General features: G+C 43.5%; 1 long non-coding RNA gene across 1 annotated transcript; it reads left to right on the top strand.

Moving 5' to 3' along the window:
- Positions 1 to 13167: 13167 nt before the first annotated feature.
- LOC309370873 lies at positions 13168 to 25042 on the top strand. The gene is made up of 4 exons (XR_014168711.1): positions 13168 to 16510; positions 20427 to 20494; positions 22051 to 22113; positions 23324 to 25042. It is a non-coding gene; the product is annotated as an uncharacterized lncRNA (long non-coding RNA).
- Positions 25043 to 25525: the final 483 nt, after the last annotated feature.

Below are 25525 nucleotides of genomic sequence, written 5' to 3'. Positions count from 1 at the left end.
GGTCAAAGGTCACCTAGTGTGACTGAATGGGGATTTGAATCCTGGTCTTGCAGGTCCTAGTCCAGCTCCTACCCTAATCAAAGCAATGCTACAGCCCTATCCAATCATTTTATCCAATTAGAATGAAGTGAGAGGAGAGCAAGGACATCCTTTTGGATCCCAGCCCTCTGCTGCATCCTCATCACCCAGCCATGTCCCCTTCCACTTAATGGATGGCGGGGAAGTCTCAAGCAGGGAGCCTGAGGTTTTGAAGCAGAGGTTGGATGACCAGATGTCATGTATGATCTAGCTGAGATCCCTTAATTGCAGGGGGTTGGACCTGCGACACCCCTTCCGACTCTGCAATTCTATGATTCTAGTAAGCAGGCCTATTCAAATAATTTTATAGGTGGGAAAGTGTGTTTGTATCTACAACAACGCTGGCTGGGAGGTATGTTTTGCATTCTTACTGGCTATCATTTGTGGGGTTATCAGCAGGGCACCCAGAGGCAAACAAAGTCCCTGTGAGTTGTGTAAAAAGAAGGAAATCCCTTTGCTTGCATGACAAACCGCACCTGCTAAAATTCCTTCTTCTGCACAAGTACAAGACCCTTGTCCTCCTTTGTGTCTGTTCACCCTGGTGATAGGTCATGATAAATTCCCCCAAGTACCACTACTCTGTGCATGTGCTTTAATATGCTCTCTATGAAGAATATTGCCTAGCTTACCTGTTGTACAGCTGCAGGAGAGGAGCACCCAACTAGCCATCACAAAAGCCAAAAGCAATTAGCATCAGCAATGCTCCCTTCCCACAAAGCCACTTCCGGCCTGCCCAGGAGGTGGGGTTGCGGGCTTCACGCCCACCCCCATATGAGCGGGGGCTGGTTTCAGCCCCAGCGAGAGCAGGGGAATCCCGGCCGCATCTTCCCCCCCAGCCAGCCAATCGGCTGGCTGGGGGGGGCATGGCCTGCCCTATTTAGGGCCGGTGCAGAGGGGGCTCGCCCTCTTTTCGCCAGCTAGCCCCCACGTTTTTCCACCCTCCCTCCCTTTGGGTAGGCTTTAGATAGGTCTCTGACTTTGCTATGGACTTTGGTCTGTCGCCACAAGGGGCATGGTAGGAATTTTTCCCAATTGGCAATTTACAGCCATTTGGTTTTTCGCCTACCTCGTAGCAACTCGTCACAACTCCTCGGCATTGGCGGTTAGGCATTGGTAAGAAGGGATTAAGAGGATGTGGGGGGGGAGGAATGCCAGGGTGGTCCGATAAAGGACTCCGGGGGGCGTGGCCCTGTCGGAAGCCTATGGAAGTGTGGGCCAAAGGCATGCCCCAGAGCGGTGACGGGGGGGGGGGGAGCTCCTAGTGACGTGCCTCAGCAGGAGACTCCCCTGATATAGTGATAACCCTTCCCCGTGTCGGATAGTCGTTAGGACCAATGCCTAAGCCAATGCCTCTCATTCCTGAATTCAATAAAGTTGTGGCCTAATTCGCCCATTTAACCTTGAATTATGGTGTCTTGTGTCTTTATTTATCCTGGTGGGGGGCGGGAACTCGCCACGCAATTGGGGTTGCCAGTTGTTTAGCCTGGCCTCTGTAGATATGCCATTAATAATGGCTGTATATGCAAATACTAGCCGTTGATCTTGTTTCTCTTTCTGCAGCTGTACAAAGCTTCACCAGTAGGATCAAGCTGCAAGAATAAGCCATTGATATTTTTTCATGGTCACCCACCCAGCAATAGCTTGCCATTTTGTGATACATTGTTATGGCCTTAATTATAGTTGACTATTATGTTTTGTTTGCCGATTGTCTACTTCTTTCCTGAGCCAGCTATGTGTGTGTTTAAAAGGGCAATTGACAGCGAGGCTCTTTCTCCCCCTCTACCCTATGGCTACAAAGCTGTTGGGCCTCCCAGATCTTGTGATAATTGCCCTTGAACAATGACTTATGCGGGAGCATTGTGTAAAGGTTTCACTGCCCTGGAGGCATGGTTTGCTTTTCCAGGAAGGCCCCTGACCCCTGCCTATAATTATTTGACTGTGACAAGCATGCAGCCACCTTTTCGAGCCTCCTGCAGACCAGAAATAATCTTCCCACACTGTATCCTGTTTGTTTGTCTCATTCACACTTTTCTTATTTCAGTCTCAGTGTGCCATCCAGGACAGGGAATGTATAAAAGGGTTCTGAAGGGTGGTTGTCACCCACCTGTCTGCAGCAGTTTTCAGCCATCTCCTTCAATGCAGCCTTTGAGCTGAGCAATGACCCACATCATTAATCCAGGGAAACACCCGCTGTCTCTCTGCTCCAGGGAAAAAGGATTGCAAATGACTTTTGGGGAAAAGGCAGCTTCAGAATTTGGGCCAGCTTCTTCACCAGTGCTTTAATCACAGGCTGCTGCTTCGTTTTAGCTATTTACTACTTTTATACCCATTCTTTCCTCCAAGGTTGCACGCCACCCCCAATCTCTGCTGTTTCCATTGGGGAATCAAGGCGCGGTGGAAACTAGTGTGTTCAATAAATATGGTTTCTTGTACACATATTTACACCTGGATCTACGCTGAAGAGAGTTCACAGCATTCACAATTTAGAAGGAGCCCATCCTTCACAGCAGCCCAGCACTGGATTCCCATACATCTCTGTCCTCTTTCCCAGTCTTTCTTCAGCCAACTCACCAAGATGGTTCTGGCCTTCCCAGCAGCATATCCCATTCTCCCTCTTCTTCATGGGTAGGCAAACTAAGGCCCGGGGGCCGGATCCGGCCCAAGCGCCTTCTAAATCCAGCCCACAGATGGTCCAGGAATCAGCGTGTTTTTACGTGAGTAGAATGTGTCCTTTTATTTAAAATACATCTCTTGGTTATTTGTGGGGCATAGGAATTCGTTCATTTCCCCCCAAAAGTATAGTCCGGCCCACCACAAGGTCTGAGGGACAGTGGACTGGCCCCTGGCTGAAAAAGTTTGATGACCCTGACTTCTTCCTCAGCCTCTCAGTTTCAAAAGGACACCTTTTTCCTATGTGACATCATGCCCCCTGTAAACTCCCCCTCCCAACTCTGCTATTTACCCAGAGCTCAGGCAGAGGGTCAATGACTGGTCATAATTGCACCTTGATGGTCTTTCCCCCAAGGAGATTTCCTGGTTTAGCCTGTATTTTAGATCTAACACCTGGCATCTTCCCTTCAGTATTATCTCAATTATACTGTTTATTAATTTCTAGCATTCCCTAACTCTAGCAGTTACAGGTGACCTTTCACCCCCAACCTCTGTTACCCTAGATCTGTAACAATATATAACTTCGCCCCTCTGTTTTGATCCTCACAAAAAGCCTGCGAGGTAAATTAAGCTGAGAGATAGTGATTGAGCCCAGCATCACCCAGTGAAGTTCATTGCTGGTTGAGGAGTTCCACCTTCCTTTCCCCAGTCCCAGTCCAAGCACTCTAACCACTATGCAACACTTGAGATGGTGTTATCACATGAACGTGTGTATACCGTAGTTGCACACCGCAGGGCACAAAAGCCCACTGTAAAAAATAATAATAATTGGCCTCCGTTCATTTCAAATGCTGTGTGTATACAGCCTAAATGATGCCGCCCCCCATGTGCCAAGTACCAAAATGAAATGGGGATGGAGCACACCTTCTGGGGCTAAGCTGCTTGTGTGTGTCGCTTCTGTGTTCTGCACAGCACCTTGCTCCTGGTTAGCAAAGCAAAAATAGCCTACGTGCAAACAGGTATTGCATTATGCTCCACAATCCCTCTCTGACTTTTCTTGGCAAACGGCTGTCCTTGCATGAAGAAAATTCCGACGGGTCGAGGGGAATGCCATATCCCTGCTTACAATCTCCATTTCTGTCCCTCCTTATATAAATTAAACTCAAACCAGTGAATAAGGCTGCAGTCCCATAATAACCACTTATCTGGACTTAAGCCCAGCTGAACTCCATGGAACTTACTTCTGACTAGAGATGTATAGAATTGTCTTTTAAGGATGTCATTGGGGCCAATTATTCCACTTGCAAAAAATATATATCTAAAGTTTATTTCGGCGCAGAATTCAGTGCAGAATTTGATTATCATTTTCTTTATGGGGCAGACATGCCCCGACTTCAGTACTCTACATACCAGATGAGTTATGCAGGATGACATTACACATATTTTATTAGGACTGAGAAGAAGTTGTTCAGCTAGAGTACTCTGAGTACCAGATGAGTTATGCAGGATGACATTACACATATTTTATTAGGACTGAGAAGCATGGAAGGAACATGCTTGGTTATCTGGAGGGTAGCTTGACACTGGCAGACATCACAAGTGGCCTCTGAAAGCTAGAGGTGCCATCGTTCACGCTGCACAAGGAAAGCTCATGAAAAGTACAAGGCAGAAATGTCAGAGGCAAAGGACATTGCAAGAGCAACAATCTCCCCCTTCTTCATTTTCGACTCATGCCAATGTGTTAAGTGAAACCTAGACTCTCTTCAAAATCAGACAGTAGGACTGCAAAAATTGGTCCTCAAGCCCTACAAAGGTAGGAGAGGAAACAGCATCCTCTCCTCTCAGTCGATCTGGAACCATTTTTTACAGAAAAGTATGCAAATGTCAGCACTTTTTCCTTACACAAATAATTGGTACATTCAGGTAGCAGCCTAACTTGTGTGGGTATCTTTAAAAAAAAAAAACCATCAACAGCTGGTATTTGGTGAATGAAGATAGCTGCCCTATGAAGGCTGATACTGTATCTTGTAAACCAGTACTCTGTTGCAGAAATGAGATTTCTCTGAATGGTGACTCTGTTTCCACCAGAGCTCTTCAAGGACACCTTCCCCTAGTCTGTTTCTTACCTGATCCATTTCAAAGTTTTTCAGTTCCAAAGTTTTTAACTTTGGGTTTTCGTTTCTCTGGCATAAATAATCCCTGATTAAACATTGCTGCATTTTATGCTCAAACCTGACAATGGCATTTTGTCTCAAGTGTTTGAGGTGAGATTACCGCAAGAACTCTTTGTAGTCTGGGCAATGTATTTTTAATGTCACAATTGTAACAGCTGTCCTTCAGCTCTTTCAGAGCAGCCAGGTGTTTCACTCCAAGGTAGCACTTCTGTCACCAGTATGTTTCCCTAGCATTAAAAGTATAATAGTGTCTTACTACAAAAATGATTTTTCCGCTCAGAAGCTAAATGTACCTATTGTAGTTACAAGTGCTACGTGACATCTTCACATATTGGCAACTGCCCAGGACAACATGAATGATACACTAATGATAAACAATGCAACACATATCTCTGTGCCATGTTGTGTAGCCGCTCTCCTCACAGAAATACCACAGTTTCATGGATTTCCTTCTTCCTTTTCTTTTCTTTTCTTTTCTTTTCGTTGTTTTAAAAGAAATAATTTTTTCTCCAAACTGCAGTGCCAGTCTTCTGTGATTGGAGGCACAGAGATGGAGGGAGTCCTTTCAGTTCACTTCTATGGGTTAAAGATCCAGTTGAATTTCCAAGTACAGTGGTACCTCAGGTTAAGTACTTAATTCGTTCCAGAGGTCCGTTCTTAACCTGAAACTGTTCTTAACCTGAAGCACCACTTTAGCTGATGAGGCCTCCTGTTGCCGCTGCACCACCACTGCACAATTTCTGTTCTCATCCTGAGGCAAAGTTCTTAACTCAAGGTAATATTTCTGGGTTAGCGGAGTCTGTAACCTGACATGTATGTAACATGAAGTGTATGTAACCCGAGGTACCATTGTATCCCATTGAGGCAAAAAAGGGCTCATAGCAACACACACGCTCCTCCCTGCTCACAAGGCCACTAACTTTCATGATGCATATTCTGCATATTCTCCAACTTTCATAATGTATATTGTGACCAATACCCTGCAGATTTGCTGAGGGATAATTCAAAGAGGAAAGTTTATATCATAGAGGTGTATTTGGTGGGTCAAACAGATCAGACTGTAGCCCTATTTGGACATTCTGAAACTGTGCCCAGTAACTTACAACCCTCTCTACAATCAGAGACCCTGATCATGCACAAGTCCTGGCCATGTTGATCCTTGAAAACTAGAAGTGCCTTCAGTTTATCCTTGCTTCTGACCTTCCCACTCAATGGCAGAAGGCTAGGAGGTGGAAAAAGTGAGGCTGACAGGCATTGCCCCTCCACTGATACAATTTTAAAATGGTAGAATAAAGCCCCCCCCTTTTTGTTCACATGAGTTATGAAATGCATTTTCTCTTCCTCCTTATGTATTTTCTCAGCATTTGAAGTAGCCCTTCAAATGTGGCTCCAGTTGGATCGCTGCTGTACATTAGATGATCAGAGAACAGCCGACGGAGAAATGGGCAAAACTGCACATTTCCAATTGCTAAGTAAAATCTCATGCAAAGACTAAATCTTTGCATAAATCTAATATTAAAATCATAAGCGGGACCAACTTTGTGGAAAGTTCAGTGTTCCAAAGGTAGCAGCCTTGAGTGTGAGGGTATGAAATAATGAATCCTATTTTTAGTAACATATAAAGAACCTTTCAAAGTGATTCACAGAGGGACTAGACGGTAATCCAAAAATGTTGGACCAGCCATCAAAACCAAGTCCACGATGGGAACCTTTATAGCTTGACATCTGTCTGGAATTTATGACTCAGGCACATGATCTCTTTCTGCTACCTTGTTGACAGGTGTCAATCACATCCTTGTTGGCCGATTCCCAGCATAAGGAAAGCTACCCTCCCAAAGCCCACTTAAGGCAAAATAAGGAGATGATACAAGGTCATGAGCCTGCCAAGGATGATGCTGCCAGCAATGTACTTGTTCTGTTTATAAATAGAGGACTCTGTTCCATTGCTTTGATGTTGGCACCTTTTCCTTTAAAGGGGAAGTGACAACTGCAAATTTAAGAAGCACCCTTGTTTTCTTTTAAGCTAAGTTAAAAAGAGTTAGTAAATTCCATTTAGGAATAAAATTATTTCTTTGATAGCACTTGGGAAGACCAGTATAGATGATACACAAATTAGCCCCTTTCCAACTCTGCATTACTTGTTGTCTCTGATCAGCTCTCACGATACATTTTTAGCGAAGATGAAATTATTCACAAAACGTTAACCTCTTGACGTTGACCTCGAATTTCAGCCTCAGAATCTGAATGTCAACTTTTAAAAAATCACAGGGTATAATGCTGTCCTAATAGTACAACACAGATGAGCATTGTTTTTAGACTGGACTCTTTCCAGTGTAATATTTTCTTACATCAGGTTGTTTTTGGATGGATTCCTCTGGAGTCTGCTGACACACAAAGGCAACTGAAGGGATCCAGCTTACATAGTTTCATTTCCTGGAATCGTGCAACATCATTTGCACAGGCAGGGATCCATCAGGATAACCCCAGAAGCTATGAAATGGAGGAAATCCATTTGAATTGCCTCCCCACCCATTTATTATTATTATTAGTAGTAGTAGTATAATTTATGAAGCATCTAAGATATTCTAAATGCCATACATAGATTAAAAACTTCCTGCTTACAGGCTTAAAATCTGAAAGGCATAGCACAAAAGGTAAAATGGATAGAGAAGGAAAACAAACAAACTCACGTACCAGTTCCTCAGGTTACAGAGGCTGTGGACACACTCCCATTTGTTCTGCCTCCAGTTCAGTGTATTCTCACCACCAGTTTGGGAAGTCATATAAACACGCTGGCCAAAATTCACATCTGTCCTGCAGTTTCTTGAAAAATATTGTGTTTTCCCTCAAACACCTTTGAAACGATTTGAAAATGTAAGCCACCTGAAGACATCCACACTCCCAGTCCACCAGCTGGTGTAAATAGATGGCATTTTTTTTCAAAAGCACATCCAACTGTCCTGTTTCGTACAATGATGTGCAAATATATTGGGCGGGGGGAGTGGCCTCACTGAGTTTTAATACAGTAATGTGTACACAGTCAAAATTGTTCTTAGAATGACCACCTTGAAAGGGAGGGAGGGGCCCAATGGCTGTGGATCTCAATGGGCCCTGCTGTTCCAGCTTTCCTGCTGCAGCAACCCATGGCCCTGTAGTATAAGAAAGTGCTTAGTATTATAAGAAAATACATTAAGCCTGCAATTTGCATGGGGATCAAGCTTAAAGCCAAAATCATGTATAGTCAAAGCACATTAGGGTGGGATTGCCAAGGCTTTCCCCTCCCCCCTGGATCCCCCCCTCTCGTTTCCACTATTCTATTCTATTTTATTCTATTCTAATCATTTCATTTCATTTTAATTGCCAAGCATGTAAAGCTGAATGTGCACAATCTAAATGTGCATACGTTGCAGGCTTACTGTATTCTGCGTTTTGTGATCATTTTTGTTGTGCATCATGAATACAATGGGCACACAGTCATTTCGCGATGATGCCGTTGTCATGCCCGCATGTGGAAGATCTACCTAAGGGTCCACCTTTCCCTCTCCCACTGCCTGCACACAGGCAGCATAAGGTATATTAGTGGGGATGATAGACTTGTACCCATATCCTGCATTTCCACCCAGGCCTTCCTCTCTGTGCCTTCAGGCATAAGCTGAGGAATGAGGGAAGTCACCTTTTTTGAGAGCCTGTGCACACCAGGGCTGTGCGTGCAGGGCAAGCGGGTTGTTCCCTGCATGTTTCTGAATTTCATTGTTTATATGTGAAATATTTTTAAAAGTTACCTGCAAAAAAGAGCTTCATTCTTGGAGACTGCCATGTGGTTTCCAGTCTAGAGTCACTCCTGGCATGAAGCACACAGAGTTGCAAAATATACTCTGTGGCATAAAGCCACATTAGCTTTGAGGGTTTTTTTCTGGACAAAGACAAAATGTCGTTGTTGAAACTCCACAAAGAATCGTCTTACAGACTCGTAATCCCAGCCCCGTTCTGTCATCGACCCACGTAACTTTTTACCAACTCCTTTTTCTTTTAAACTATTTCGTTCATTCTTTCTTTTTTTAAAGGATTAAAATGTTTGTATGTTCATGTCAGCTAACGGATGCCTAATAGTTTGTTTATTTATTCATTTCTTGCGAGAGGAGTTTGCTGTACAAGGAAAATAAAAGGAGCTTCATTCTGTATAACCTGTGGCCAAGCTTGTAAGTGAATTGGGCTTTCATGGTTCTTTAGGTGGCATAGGACACAATCCGATATTTGAGTTCCATTGGTGGAAGAACTGTAAGATTTGGGAGAAGCTCTGCTATGCCAGTGAACCTGGGACATGCCAGACAAAAGAGACAGGGGGGGGGGACACACCAGATATGCCACCAGAATGGACAAAACGCAGCAAAAGTTGTATCCTACATTTCTCGCTCTTCACTTTATCATGCCCTCACCTGTTGGGCATCCAGATTCAGGCACTATGTGCCCCAGGTGCTGGCTATAGCTTGATGCTCCTTCCTCTATACAGGCTGTGAGATGGTACAGGATCCATCCCATGCCCTGTTTCAGGCAGACCACAAGCTCCCTCTCATGCCTAAGTAGTAGTGACAGGGGTGGTCCTAACCGTTCCTCTGTGGGGTTGTTAACTTACAGTTCCTGGCAGACACCTGCACTCTTGCGAACTGCAGGGCAGGCCGTTGTGCAACAGGCCATGGTATTGTGCCAGAAGGGATGCCGCAACAGCTATGCTGCTCTCTGGAGACTTTCTGGAGCGACTGCTTGACAGCCCCACGGGTGTGCATTTCTCTTTCGAGACATGAATTTCATACAGTACAGGCAATGACTTTACGACAAGGTGGGGAACCTCAGGGTCCATACCAAATATGGCCCCTCCAGGCTTAAGTGATCCTCAGAACACTCCCAAGGTTATAAGCATCTCACTTGCCCTGCTTCACAGCCCAAGATTTTTTGCTGGGCTGGAGTGTGTTCTTGAACTCTAATAATGCCTCTTGCTCACCCAGATGGAGAACAGAGAGGAGGAGTATGTGTGTATAGAGACAAGGCTAGTGCACAAAGCTAACATGGGTTGCTCCACCCACTTTCACCTCTGGCCCCACCCGCCACGGGCATGTGCCTCTTAGCAGGTTGCCCAGTGGGCCACGTGGCCCTCAGACTGGAAAAGGTGCCTCCGCCATCTTTTCTTTGTTGCAGTGGGATTCATTTCCTGCATCTTTGTAGGACCTGGCTTCAGATAGGACTCTAGCAGGGGCATGAGTTTGATGTGGTCGAGAGCAGTGACCTCTCCTCAATATGCTCACTGAAGTTCCTTGGACTGCCGGGGGTGAAGCCATCAGATGGGGATGCTGAGGTTTTGAGAAAATGAAGTAAATTACCAAGAAGACAGTAGCCCTGGACCATAAGAGCCCAAGCTGAATGAAATCCTAAAGCTACAGCCCCACTTTTTTGCCCTTCAAACATAATACTTTCTTACTTTATTTTATTCGCGGCATGCAAATGACTGCAAACTTTGTTTTAATACTTGATTACATGTTCTTCTTGGGCTTGATCAGAGTATGACAGATTAATTGTTTGAGTACTGTATGTTTGTTCATTTTAAACAATGATTTGTGATCTGTGAGTCAAGGGAGAAAATGCTTTTGTTACAAGTACTTTTCCTTGCAGTGACACTGTCTCTGAAACACTGTCTCACACTATACAAATAAAGACATAAAACAAAGACTATAAAACATCACAGGAATATAGGAAGGGGCCTTACGTTGAGTCAAATTATTGGTCCATCCAGCACAATGCTGTCCAAACTGATCAGCAGTGACTCTTGAGGGTTTCATAGGAGACATTCCCTGCCCTACCTGGGGAGGCAGTGGTTTCTGCCTGGACACTGAGGTCGAGCTCTGAGGACCTTCTGGTGGTTCCCTCCCTGCGAGAAGTGAGGTTACAGGGAACCAGGCAGAGGGCCTTCTCAGTAGTGGCACCCGCCCTGTGGAACACCCTCCCATCAGATGTCAAGGAAATAAACTATCTGACTTTTAGAAGACATCTGAAGGCAGCCCTGTTTAGGGAAGTTTTTGAAGTTTGATCTTTTATTGTGTTTTTTAAAATCCTGTTGGAAGCTGCCCAGAGTGGCTGAGGAGGCCTGGCCTGATGGGTGGGGTATAAGTAATTTATATTATATTATATTATATTATATTATATTATATTATATTATTATATTATTATTATATTATTATATTATATTATATTATATTATATTATATTATATTATATTATATTATATTATATTATATTATATTATTAATTTACAGCCACAATCCAGTTGTGTTTATGGCTAAGAAGGATATACAAATAAAGAGAGCTCAAAGCTTTCATTGAAACCTCGGTGTTTCATGGAGTTCAGCCCTGCTGTGAAAATTTGATGATCCAGTCCACCAAAGTTTGCTGAAAGCTGGCAATTCCCTTAGAAAGCTTTCAGTGGCTCCCTAGGACAGCTGTTTGTAGGGGAGCAGCACATCTGCTTTTGCTGCGGCCAAAGATGGAAGAGAATCTTCCTAGGTCTGTCCTGCAAGAGATGTTTGATGTTTTATTGTGCTTATACGTTGGAAGCTGCCCAGAGTGGCTGGTGCAACCCAGTTAGATGGGCAGGATATTATTATTATTATTATTATTATTATTATTATTATTATTATTATTATACCTGGAACTTTTTATGTGCAATTCTGAGATCTCTACAATATGGCAACCCATGCTAAACCATAGTGGTCCTTGTGGAGAAAGATGTGAGTCCTTCCTATACACCAAGCGAGTATAGCCCTCTTCTTACATTGGCTTTCTTTTTCTTTATTTCTTAATCAGACACAGTTAATTCCTATATTCGGGGTGCTAGCGGGGGGTGTCTCTTACAAGGTCCTCCTTGTTTTGTGTTTCACAGAGGCGAAGTCTTTGCTCAGATATATTAGCAGAGTTAGAATTCTTTTTCCAAGTTTTTCTTGGATTTCCTACACAAGGAAGGTCCTCTGTAAAATAGACCCAAGATGAATGGAGCCTTTCTCCTCCAGATTTAGTCTAGATTCTGACTTGCATGAACCTTAAAATAGGGGTTTATTAGGGGCTTGATCTGTTTACTTCAATTTGCTTCCGTGTGTTTTCTTTTTCCCCCCTCTTCAATTTCTCTAGGGTCGAGGCTGGCCTGGCATACAGCTTAGCTTTGAGTTAGGTGGGTGAGAATGATACTTCTCTCCAGTCTGAGATTGACAAGAAAGCCATTCTTGCTCGACCAATTGACAAGGGACCTGGAATTGCTTATTGGGGTTGCAAAGGAGCCATTACTTAAGCTGCATTTGGCTTCTCCGTTATTGGAGGGGGGGCAGCTGCTCTAACTGTAGATTTCTTCATTTTAAAACCTCTGTCAAGAGTCCCTGCTAAGCATCACACTGCCTTTTGTTGGCTCTCTGTTAATTCCTTAGAGGAACAGTACAAATTTACAAATGTACTATTTAACAGTTCTTTCAAACCAACAGGCATTTAAAATAGTCTCTCTCTCTCTCTCTCTCTCTCCCCCCCCCCCCGCTCTCTCCCTCTTTTTAATATTGCCCAATTTTATTTAATACTGCCTACCAGAGAGACCAATATTAAATCCAAATTTTTCACAACATCCAAGACCACATGGATGATACCCATACATTTCCCAAGACCTTCCTCAAGGACGGCATGTGATATGCTGGGTGAGACTTATACAAAATGAAAGAGTCCACATTTGAATTTCTTCTGTGGGGATTTAACCTTTGCCTCTCTTAGTAAGCTCAGGCCAAGCAGATTTTAATAACCAGAAAGTGCAAGGATTTCAAAAACAGTTGAAAGGTCCCAAGCCTTTAAGAAGCTTGTCTACAACCAGTGCTTTTTTTGGGGGGGTACACAGGGGTACGCATACCCCTAAACATTTTGTGAATCTAATGGAAGAAGAAACTTAAAAAATTAAAAATTTTGTTACTTCTCTAGCACAGTGAATCATCAGTTTCATTTCTACCCACAATGGCAGCCTCATTTCCTGTCACAATGTTTCCTGAGTCTTAGATGGAAGCGAGCGTTTAATGTGTGAAGCAGTGTGAAATGTGGATGTTAGTGCACACAACCTCATGCCAATGTGGAAGTTACTGTCAGGTGTCAGGTGTATAATATGAGGTAATACACGTTCCTTTGTACGTTTGTCCATTTACTGTATTTATTTTCCCCAATTTGTACTATAAAATGGTGATTTTCTTGAGTCAAAGAGAGCATTACCCTCTAAACATTTTTAAAGGGGAAAAAAACACTGTCTACAACACCAGCTTGCACAAGCTGAAACATGTCCAAAAGAGCATCTCTATCCTGCTATGTTAAAGATCCTGTGTCAGGGGTCAGCAGACCTTTTCAGCAGGGGGCCAGTCCACTGTCCCTCAGACCTTGTTGGGGGCCGGATAATATTTTTTTTGGAAAATATGAATGAATTTCTGTGCCCCACAAATAACTCAGAGATGCATTTTAAATAGAAGCACACATTCTACTCATGTAAACACATGCTGATTCCTGGACCATCCACGGGCTGGATTTAGAAGGCGATTGGGCCGGATCTGGCCCCTAGTTTGCCTACCCATGTCCTGTGTGGTGTAGTAGTTAAACTGCCGGAGTAGCACCTGGGAGGCCAAGGTTTGAATCCCCATTTGGCCATGAAGCTCATGGGGTAACCTTGGGCCAGTCACTGCTCTCAGTCTAAACTTACCTCGCAGGGTCGTTGTGATTAAATGAGGAGAGAGAGAACCATGTACACCACTTTGAGCTCCTTGGAGAAGAATTTAAATTCATAAAATAAAATATAAATAAATACATAAAATAAAAGCCCATGGCATCCAAGTCAGAACAGATGTGAGCAATTCCATCTGCAGCATATAATGCAAATTGCTCTCCGGAAGCATCCGCAGAATTGTCGCTTTTCTACACTGTGATTCCATGAAAGTATTTGGAACACTCTGTTTCATTACTTTGCTATTGGTTTCATGCTAGGCCTTTCAAGCTCCAATATTAAGCATTTGTTCTCTTTTCTTGGAAAGGGAGCAATACAAAACAATCTGCATGTGGCAATGTGGATAAATATCTGAGCCATAGCTCCATGGAATCGGCTGTTATATAAATAGGAATGGAGCCACCTCTAACAGTGAGGGTCTCTCGCTGCTTTAAGTTGTTGGTTTTGATAATGCACACTGAGCTTGTGTTGCCTTTCTCTTCAATTATCGTCTGTTTTCCCCACCCTCACTGGTTCGTGGGCAGAAGGAACTGGCGCAGATTGTGTTCTAAGATATAAACAGAGTTCCTGGCACTAAGAAAAGAAGGAACAGTTTGTCAGGACTTATAGAACTTGCGTTCCTAGATTCTGGATGCAGTTCTCTTCCATCCCAAAATACAGACCTAGTTGAAGTGCTATCAAGCTTCCGGAGACAATTAAATTATCCAAGTCTTTGTATTAGAAAGTCAATTAACATCAAACCATAGGTTGTTATGAAAAGATAATAGCATGGGTCTGATCCCTTATATAACCATGGTTGCAATCCTATACACTGGGGACAGGGAACCTGGTGGACTACAACTCCTATCATCTCTGAATGTTGGCCATGCTGCCCTCCAAAAACTTGCTGCCACTCTGTTCCAAGCAGCTTCTGCTGCCTGAAGCAGCCATCCAACTCTGCCTAATGGTGGGACTGGCCTCATATTCAGCAGGGTGAAAATTCAGTGTCCATGTGTGTCGTACTTTTGGTATTGATCCCTCCCAAATTTTTCTCAGAGGGAAAACTATACAGGTAACAGCGGAAGCCAGGGTTATTTAACATTTCTAAATACCTTAGGTTTTAAGCATGAAACATTTACAAAAAACAATCAGTGCCTGTGGCCTGCTGTTGACCTAAGGAACAGTATATCTTACCATAGTGTGGATGCTGCTTAGATCTCCATGGACTGGGTGCACTTTTTGAGCCAGACAGTTAGCAGCCACACCCTGCAATATTTTTTCTCTTGCTGACTTCAATTATTAGCATGACATGGACACAGGCTTCCAGGCTGCAAGTTGCAACAAAACAGCCAGGAACAACTTTTGGTGGCTCCGAAAAAGGGCATTGAGTACAGAACAAAAGCATTATCTCAAACTGTTGGCAAACTCTTCCTCCAGTCAGAACCGGACTTGACTAAAATGCCAGTTAGAAAGTAGATGGGATGGTTTATTTCAAAGGTGTCAGCAACTATACATCAAGGCTTTCCTCTCTTTTTTTTTTAATGCCACCAACCTCCCTCCTTTTTGCACATTCATCTGTGAGATGAATCACAAAATAGCTACCGGGGGGCATGGCGTAACACAAATGTGGCTGGTGCAGGGGCACCGTATGGCACAAAATGGCTGACAGGACCACCACAAGATATGGACATCCCTCCTTCACCACCACCATCAGTGCGGGAAAGGCACCTACATCAGCTGCTGTTACACTCACTCACAGTGAGATGTTCTTTGCACAAGCACACACCTGGTCGGAGTGGAATAGAAGGTGGGTGTCCAATCCTGGCATCCCATGAAATGTTGGCATGTTTAAGATGGTGTGTTCCATATAGGAGAATAGGAGCCAGGGCAAACAGGAACTGAGCAGAAAGAGCAAAGAGTGGCTGCATATACACACTAACCCCTTAAAAGACATTTGAAGCGTATTTCCCCCTTCAAATAATTCTGGGCACTATAGTTTGTAAAGGGTTGCTGGCAACTGAAACTCTGCAAGGGTTAAACCTGAGTGCCCAGAATTATTTGTGGGAAGGCAGCCCCTGAGCTACACCCTTGAATGTTTAGGGACACAGAGGGGGAACTTGAGAGGGGGAACCTGAAAATAAAGCAACACTGTACCTAACAGTGGTAGCTGGTGGCTCTTGGGTCTTCTTGAGTAGAAGCCGGGGGGCCACCACACCTGAAGTACTGTGTCCAGTTCTAGGCACCACAATTTAAGAAGGATATTCACAAGCTGGAATGTGTACAGAGGAGGGCAATGAGGAGACTGAGAGGAGATATGATAGCCATTCAATTATTATATATAATTCAAATATCTAAAGGTTTGTCACATGGAAAATGGACTGGACTTGTTTTCTCCTGCTCTAAAGGGTAGGAACTAAACCATTGGCTTCAAGTTACAACAAAAGACATGCCAACTAAAAATCAGTAAGACCTCTCAGATGGTTAAGAGCTGTTCGACAGTGGAACAGACTCCCTCAGGAGGTGGTGGACTCTCCTTCCTTGGAGGTTTTTAAGCTATGTTTGGATGGCCGTCCGTCATGGATGCTTTAGTTGAGATTCCTTCATTGTAGGGGCTTGGACTAGATTATCCTTGGTATCCCCCTTTTGATAGGGGTGAAAGAACCTCAGTTTACTATGTATTTTCATTGATTTTTATTGATTTAGCGGGGGCAGCTGCCCCTCCCGGGCCCCCCTAGCTACGCCCATGTTTCTCACTCTACGATTTTATGATTCTAAAATCCTATTATGTAATGTTTTTGCTTTCTATGACATTGCTGTTTTATCTTCTTCAGCCCAGCCCATCTGAAAATTGCATGCTTTGTTATGGATCACTCTGCCCTGCGGCTGATATATAGTAACCTTTAATGTCTTAAGCATCAAGGGAAACTTTATTCCAACATTGTTCTCTTGCTTGGAGCAGTTTCTGCAAATTCATATGTAACAAGGAAGTCCTAGAAGCTTTTGATCTTCACGTCCTATTTTCCTGTCAGGACTTCGCCCACCTTTTGAGGAGACAACCGTCTCTACTAGATATACCTGTATGGGTGGGTTTGCCATTTTCTTGCTCCAAGATGCCTTTCCACCTACAGAATGAGATCCCCCAACCCCAACCATGGAAAAGTAACTTGGGGTGGGGGCAGAATTCTGAGCAGCAAAATGGCTGGAGGGGAAAGGGTTAAGCAACTCTTCCCCATTAACATTCTCTCATTCAAGCTTGCAGACTCCTTTCATTAAAAAAACAAATCTGTCAGGAGATTATTGCATGCATGCTGTATAACAGTGGTTCTCAAAGGTTGTGGCGCGCCATACCGGTGTGGCAGGAGCGGATGGCAAGTGTGCTGGGAAGATTCAAGGACAATCAAAGAAACTTTTAAATATTTCAGTATAGCAGACCTTCCAAGTGTCCCTATTTTCCAGGAACGTCCCTGATTTAGAGACGCCCTCCCGGTTTCTGATTTGATCCCAGAATGTCCCACTTTTCCTTAGGATGTCCCTATTTTCATTGGAGGAATGTTGGAGGGCATGGAATTATCTGACCCCTGAGCCATCTGAAGACAATACTGTACAGTGGTACCTTGGGTTACATACGGTTCAGGTTACATCTGCTTCAGGTTACTGACTCTGCTAACCCAGAAATATTACTTCGGGTTAAGAACTTTGCTTCAGGATGAGAACAGAAATCGTGCTCCGGCAGCGCAGCAGCAGCAGGAGGCCCCATTAGTTAAAGTGGTGCTTCGGGTTAAGTACAGTTTCAGGTTACAAACAGACCTCCAGAACGAATTAAGTTCTTAACCCGAGGTACCACTGTATAGGGAATTTGTTTTAATGTTTAATGTTTTATTATGTTTTTATATATGGTGGAAGCTGCCCAGAGTGACTGGGGCAACCCAGTAAGATGTGTGGGGTATAAATAGTAAAATTTCCATTATGGAATGGTATGTCCCTATTTTCATTGGATAAATGTTGGAGGGTATGGTATGGTATAGTACCAAAATATTTCTCTCTCTTTTTGCAGAATATGGATAGATATCTTTTCAACATGAGAGCAAGAGGATCAAGTGATGCTGAGGACAATCCTAGCTGCCTCTTGAATGGACTGCTGGAGAAGACTTGTTTAATTCGAAACCAGTAGCCAGTGCAAACGACCCCCCCTGCCCCCATTGGCTATGCATTCCCACATAATATCTACACTGGCCCACAAGTGCTATGATATCAAAATGTTTGAACAAAACTTGTTCCAAGTAAACGGACATTTCCTTCCTTCAGTTTTCTTAAAGGTAAAGGTAAAGGTACCCCTGCCCGTACGGGCCAGTCTTGACAGACTCTGGGGTTGTGCGCCCATCTCACTCAAGAGGCCAGGGGCCAGCGCTGTCCGGAGACACTTCTGGGTCACGTGGCCAGCGTGACAAAGCTGCATCTGGCGAGCCAGAGCCGCACACGGAAACGCCGTTTACCTTCCCGCTGGTAAGCGGTCCCTATTGATCTACTTGCACCCGGAGGTGCTTTCGAACTGCTAGGTTGGCAGGCGCTGGGACCGAGCAGCGGGAGCGCACCCCGCCGCAGGGATTCGAACCACCGACCTTTCGATCGGCAAGTCCTAGGCGCTGAGGCTTTAACCCACAGCGCCACCTGCGTCCCTCAGTTTTCTTAGGTAACCTTTAATGGTCAGTTTTTAATATTCATTCCTTTTTGAAGCTCATTATAATCAGTGCTTTTTTTCTTTTTTCTTTTAGAAAAAAAATGTGCTAGTGCTCATCATGAAGTTGTTACAGTAAGTTCCACACTTTTAACAATTTGAGGAGGAAAGGTGCCGGTACCGCGTGCCCTTGAGTACCCCCAGGGGAAAAATGGTACCGATTATAATTTTTAAAATGTTCTGATTACCCCTTTATTTCAAAATATCTAAAGGTGCATTGAACTCCATGGAACGGGCCAGATTTTCACAACATCCCTTATATTTTAATATTGACCTTTCACAAGGCTTTGGATTTTTGAATGTTGCTTTTGTACGTTACCTTTTCATACATTTGCTTCACATTGTGAGAGCTCTTCTAATCAGTACTATTATAGACCCATATTAAAGACAGAGGAAAACTATGGGGCAGATGTATTCATTTATTGGCTGGAATGATGCTTCGGGAGGGAGGGCAACCTTTGGGGGTAGAATATCCTGTTGCTTTCTTTGTACATCAAAATGCTGGATGCCAATGAGTCATTAATACTATTATTTCAGATGCATACATTCCGAGATCTTGCCCTTGGTGCAGCGATTATCACAACGTGGTTTCCTACTGGAATATACTATTTCCAGACGCAAAATGGAACCTGTTGTGACTCTATAAACAAAAGGATGATTAGTGTTGACATAGAGGTAAAAACGTGTATTCTTTGGCTTTTGAAAACAACTGTCCTTTCTTACTATCTGTTATGTAGGGGTGTCTGTTAAGTAAAATTAAAATCCGGTCCATGTCAATTGTAGGTCACTGCTTTTCAATCAGCCAGTTTTGTTTTAACTCTCAGCAGGGTAGGAGAGTAAAAATATAAGAATATGAGAAGTGCCCTGCTGGCTCAGGCCAAAGTTCCATCTAGACTATCGTCCTGTTCGCACAATGGCCAACCAGATGTTTCTGGCAAGCAGAACTTAAATGCAACAGAACTTTCCCCACTTGTGATTTCCATCAACTGGCATTGAGGGTGTTAAGTTGTGGGTGAACATATCAGATGACACAGTGATTCTTCAACAGCTCTTGTTTATTCAGAGGCCAGAACAGAACTGAGCTGAAGGGTTCAGTCAGCCTGCTTATATAGAGCTCCAGTACAATGTTACTGTAGCAACTTTCTAAAACTATCCAATAACTGAACGTCACTTTCGATCCTTCATTTGCATAACAGTAGCCCCCAGCTGGCCCAGGGTAAGAACTTCAGTACATAACAGAGGGGAATACTGCCTCTGAACGTAGGGCATTGCTTTTGTAAATGGAATGATCTAAGTCACATATTCATCTATTCCAGGTCTCAGTATTGGAGGGTGTGTTTCCCATAGGTTCAGACCCTGGTGTGGAACTTAAGAAACAACCATCACTTTCTTAAACAGGAAACAGGGATCAGAATTCCAAGCAGATGAGTCAGGGATTGACAGGATGATTCCAACTCATGATAGGTTGTGTCCTGACTAGGGGAGAGGATAATACGCAGGGGAAAGATAATACTCATGTGCTCCTTGATAGCAGATAGCATACTCATATGGGGAGTATAGATCAGGCATAGGCAAACTCAGCCATCCAGATGTTTTGGGACTACAACTCCCATGATCCCTAGCTAAGAGGACCAGTGGTCAGGGATGATGGGAATTGTAGTCCCAAAACATCTGGATGGCCGAGTTTGCCTATGTCTGGTATAGATGTTGAAAAGCAGTTTAAAGCCCTCTTAAACACTAGCTCAGCTGCCTGGAGTCTGCAAGCGCTAGCTTTTTGTATTCCTGGAGTCTTCTTGCACATTACAGAACCCTAATTATGCAAGGGGATACAGGAAATTGCACCCAAACATAACTATGCATGAACATTAGTGAGTGCATGAAGGAATTAAGATCATAGAACTGTGTTCCTGGACTCAGGTAGGCCATGCCATCTCTTCTCTGATGAGGAAGTGAAATTTTCTTATTCCTCCTGTTTCTCATCTCACCATGTATCTGACCAAGGAAGATGTGTCTAAGCTTTGCTCCAAGCTTAGAGCATGTGTTTGAAGCTATTTCTCTGTGTTTTCTACACAAGCGTATTCTGCCTGTGTTCTCCTTACTGCTGCTTGGGTAAATGCATGAATCTAACATTTGGAACATTTGGTAAGTAACACATTTTAAGCTTACTTAAAAGTAAGTGGTCTGTCCATTGCAAGTGGGGTAGAAAGAGGGGAGCGCTTTGCAAGTGGACTAAATGGAATATGCAAAAGGTTTAACAGCCTACATGCCAATGCTTCACTGTACTGCTTGAGTGTGCGGCTCTCCTCTGCTGGAGAGAGAATTCAGCCCCACGTTCTGAATCAAAGCACTCAGCTGATTCTTTTATTATTTACCATGCACACATGTGTCACAGGAATTCATATTTTTCCTCCCACAGAAACCTCTATAGAAACAAAAGTCTCCCTGCTGTGAAATAGCAATGGAGAGGGAAATGTCTTGTTCCTATCCTTACTGCCCCTCTCTCCTCCAGTTGTTTAATGCCTGAAAAAGGTTTAAGAAAGCTTTGACTATGAAAAGACGGCATGATCAGAGGCATCTCTTCACTCTCTCTCTAGCACTCGATGGTTTTCAAACTACATTCTGGAGGACCCTGGTGTTCTTCAATGAGAAAACCAGCAAAGATGAGCTGGCTTCCATGAAAGACCATTTGCTCCGCACTGTTGATCTTCCCCCATACGGTTGCGCACCATGTGGGGAGTTTTGCATATATTCTAAGTTCATGCCCTGGCTTGTGCAAACTTTTTAAGTTCACCTTAGAACATGTCCCAGAATGCTCTTCAGCAGACAAGGGCTCAGCGCATATGGACAGGGATTCCAAAGCAGACACGTCAGTGAGTAAAGGGTTCTTGGAAGGCAAAAAGCTTGAAAACCACTTCAAAGCATTTGATGTGCCAGGCCTTTTGAACTGCCACCCTTGATTCTCACCCTCCTGCCACTTCCAATTCATTATTTCTATACCCCAGAAGCTCACTAATTATTGAGGTGTTAAACATAATTATATTAGGTCACTGTTGCTATTGCTAGTAATTAGAATGGTGCATTGTGTAGGCTAAATCAATCACAGGGATGAGGTTGAGAACAGGCTCACCTTTTGTATGCCTTGAAACTAGGTGTTCCATGAAAAGGATGTCTAAATTGCTGAGAAACTGCCTGTCTAAGCTTTGTCCTGAAGTGACATTTAGCCATTTTATGTGTGGGCTGCTGAAGTCACATTATTACGGCTTTTAAAACTCAGCTGCTTCCTTGTTCTCCTTCCATGTCCTTTCTCCCGATTAAAAATCTGGCAATGAAAACATCACCGGTCTTATGGCTAAATGCTCATATTCACACAAAGTCTATTCTGTAGATTTCTTTGGGGCAAAAAAGTATCTTCCTTTGGGGGTTTTCTTCCCTCCTTAGGAAGAAAAAAATGCCGTTTTTATAACTTAAGAATCCCCCCTTTCTCTTGGAATACTTGAACTCTCCTAGATATCTTTCTAATAAGTGGGAATTAAAGGAGGTGCAGTTTACTGGAAATTGAGTAAATCTGGAAAGAAAATGTTAAATATCAGCCAGACCTGGCTGAACCAAGAAGGGGGTGGGTTTCTCAAGCTGAGGAATAGCTACTGTGATAACAGCATCCTAAATCTTTCTTTCTTTCCTTTCTTTGACATTTCTAGTTTCCTGTCATGAAAGCTTGTTCTCTCACAACTCCCACTTCATCAAATAGACTGAGCATCTCAGTAAGTTAGGGAAGTATGCATGTGTGGGCAGGTGGATGGGGAATCTTTCACTACCAGAAGGCTGGAGGCTAGCCTTATGTAAGTGAATACGATTGGCTAGCACCTTGTCATCATGTGACCCGAGTCCACGAATGAAAAATACTGGAACAGCATGTGCTGTGTTTTGTGTTTTCTTTAGCACCTGCTCAGCCAATCTGTCCTCAGTGAGATATATTTGTGATCTGGCAACATGCCTGTGAACTTTGGGATCTGACAACGAGCTTTAAATTTGTATTTCAGTTTGTATTTACTGGTGTTGGAGCACATGGGTTCGCAAACAGATTGCTGTGTCCTCCAGTCATCTTTCTATGCCTCCTCTCCTATTACATAAGAAGCAAGAACTGGCTAAGGAGCATCAGATATGTGATGGAAATGCTAAAGGAGATTTAGAGAGAATCTCCCAGGCCTAATTATTTACATTGGTCTATACACTGTGGAAGTTTAGAAGATGTATCTTGAGCAATGTTTTCAGGAGATTCTTCAAAACTGAGTCCAATGGGAGTGTAAAAGAGATGAAGTGATAGGGCTTATTGACCAAGTCATTGGGTCCATTGGGCGTTCACTCAAGAGACCTTTGAGTTGGCATCTGTCTGTCTCAGGAGACAAAGGAGGAGTGCGCCTTTGGAGATGAGGTCAAGCTGTTGGATGGTTGCAGCGCCGGCTGTGGCTGTGGAGACCGATGTGGAAGAGACATGTTTTGTTGCAGCTGGGGCAAATGGAGGTGTCCAGTTGTGCTATCCAGTTGGTACAATTCAGAGTCTAGTTATGACCTATAAAGCCCTACATGGCTTAGGTCCAAGCTATCTGAAAAACCGTTTCCCCTCATATGACCCTGCCCGGGTTTTGAGATATTCAGGGGAGGCACTTGGTCCTGCCACCCTCACAGTCCCTTTTGGTGGGGACACAGGAGAGGGCCTTCTCGGTGGCTGCTTCCAGACTCTGGAACTCCCTCCCTGGAGAAGCTAGATTGGCTCCCTCTTTATTGTCCTTCTGCTGGCAGCTAAACCTTCTTGTTCCAGCAGGCTCTGGGGAAATGACTGCTTTTAATGAAAGGGCTGGTGCCGTGCCATGCTGTTTTTATTGTAATTATTTGTATCCTTTAAATGGATTTTATATATGTATATAGTTTTTAATTCTATTAATTTTTAAATTTTGTTTTTTCTGTTTTCAGCAATTCTTGTTTTTGTCTGTCAGCTGCCTTGAAAAAGTCAGGGAAGAAGAAGGAGAAGAAGAAGAAGAAGAAGAAGAAGAAGAAGAAGAAGAAGAAGAAGAAGAAGAAGAAGAAGAAGTAGTGTTTAGGATTGCAGCTGAAGATATGACAGCTGAAGAAGTAAAAAAAGCATGATGACCAAACCTAGGTCTAGTTTTGTGATATTTATAGCCACAGAAAAATCTACAATGTATGTTTCTGTCAAAGGAAAGTGTGCCTTAATTCCTTCCCCCACTAATTCCAAGCTATGCATTGTAGCTATCCTTCTTTGTGTTTTTCTGCCCCCTGGTGGCAAAAGTATTTTCAAGTCTTCAAATCCTTGAAGAATGGTAAGGAATTTTAGGCTTGATAATTTGCCACTAACTGCCATGTTGCTTCATGCTATATAAGAATCAGTGGCATAACACTGCATATTGAGCATGAATAAGAACACAAAATAAAAACACAAGTAAATGGTTAAAACAAAAACAACAAAACACTACCCCTCCATCCCTTATGCTTTGAGGGACTGCCACATGCCACACAGAGTGGTATGTATCCTGGCAGTCCATGGGCTCAAAACAGCAGCCTAGCCTGCAACAGTCAGTGTGGCATAATAAAAAATGGCCTAGCACAAATGGGTGCCATCTGTAAGAGCAGAAAAAGAGGCAGGGCCACAAAATTGTACAGGCACCCCATCACTGTGTATTAGTCACTGCCTCACTTGTTCACAAAGAGAAACTCTTTGCACCTCTCCTCTGTTTAGAATGGAACAGAGGGAGAGTGCCTGGCATACAAACACAGGCAGGTTTAAAGGGGCACGTTCCATCAAGAAGGCACGCCAGTGCAAACAGCATTGTGGATTTTTGAGGGGATATTTACTGAACCCTGTGGTGGGTGCCATAGGGTTATTTCTTAATGAAGTTGCTCAGTCATGAGAAATTATTGAAAGAATGCTTGTGGCTAGAGATGAAATGGAATTTTCCTACTAATTTCAATGGAGTTGGGAATAAGTAGTTCAAAAGGACCTAACTGTGCCAAAAACTGGGCTGAATGGATACAGGGAGTGTGCATGCAGAAATGTAATCTATGGTGGCAATGTTTTGTCTGCCAACCCAATTCTGAAAACCGGAATTACAGTGCCAGTGGAAAAATAAATGGTCATAATGATCATTTGGTATTGTGAGCTTAGGCATCTGATTGCTGTGTAAATGAATTCATCAATATGCTTTTATCTAAACTGCTGCTTGATGTTCATCAGGGATTTGACAAAAGAGAGTTAATGGCTGTGGATGGTTGCCTGAATGGGCAATTCAGTTGGAGAAGTGGGGTCTCAGACCTTTGAGCATGATTTCACTTTAGCATGCATTTAAACTAGTCCAGGGGTGGATTTACTGGCATCTTTAGTCCAGAACAAAACTATGAATATGCTATTAATATAATTTTGTTTCCATCAAAATATTGAAGATTAGGGTGGTATACAGGGGTGACTGTCTCCCTTGTAGGAATCCATTAGAGCAGGGGTGGCCAACTCCCAAGTGACTGTGATCTACTCACAGTTACCGGTAAAAACTGGCATGGATCTACCCCCTTTTGTGGGGTTTAGGTCAAAGTTATTGAGGTTTTTGGGGGGTTCAGGTGAAAGAGTTGCTGAGCTTTTTTTAGGGATGAGGAAGACCCATTTTTAGGGGTGCAGAGAGAAAATGCTGAGGGTTTTTTTAGGCGACGAAGTGCCTGCATTAGAGGAATGGGGAGGGGGGAATTGCTCTGCCAATGTGAAAATAAAGGACTTTTGGAGGCAAAGAGCAACAGCATTTCTATGCATGCTTACATTGAAGTAAACTCATTTGAATACTTTGAGTCAACATGCATAAAACTATGATAAGAGCAACATGAAGCCCTGGTCAGAAGCAGCAGGCTGGAACAGATCAAAGTGGATCTGCAGCTACGTCCTAAGCCAGAGGTCTCCAACTTTTGTTGACCAGTGGGCACAGCTGAATTTTGAGAGTGTGCTTGGAGTGCTGGTCACAAAATGGCTGCTGTGTGGTGTGTGGCATCACACAAAATCACTGTCATTATAGCCATGGCATAACCCAAAAATAGAGAGGCTAACCTCATGGTGAGCTTTCCCCCCCATAACTGCATTTCTAAACTAGAAACCGATTTATGCCTGCCATATGGCTG

The sequence above is a fragment of the Podarcis melisellensis genome, assembly GCF_964234715.1.
Source record: "Podarcis melisellensis genome assembly, chromosome: 5".
NCBI classification, from domain to species: domain Eukaryota; kingdom Metazoa; phylum Chordata; class Lepidosauria; order Squamata; family Lacertidae; genus Podarcis; species Podarcis melisellensis.
This window is presented reverse-complemented; position numbering and strand designations above follow the sequence as displayed.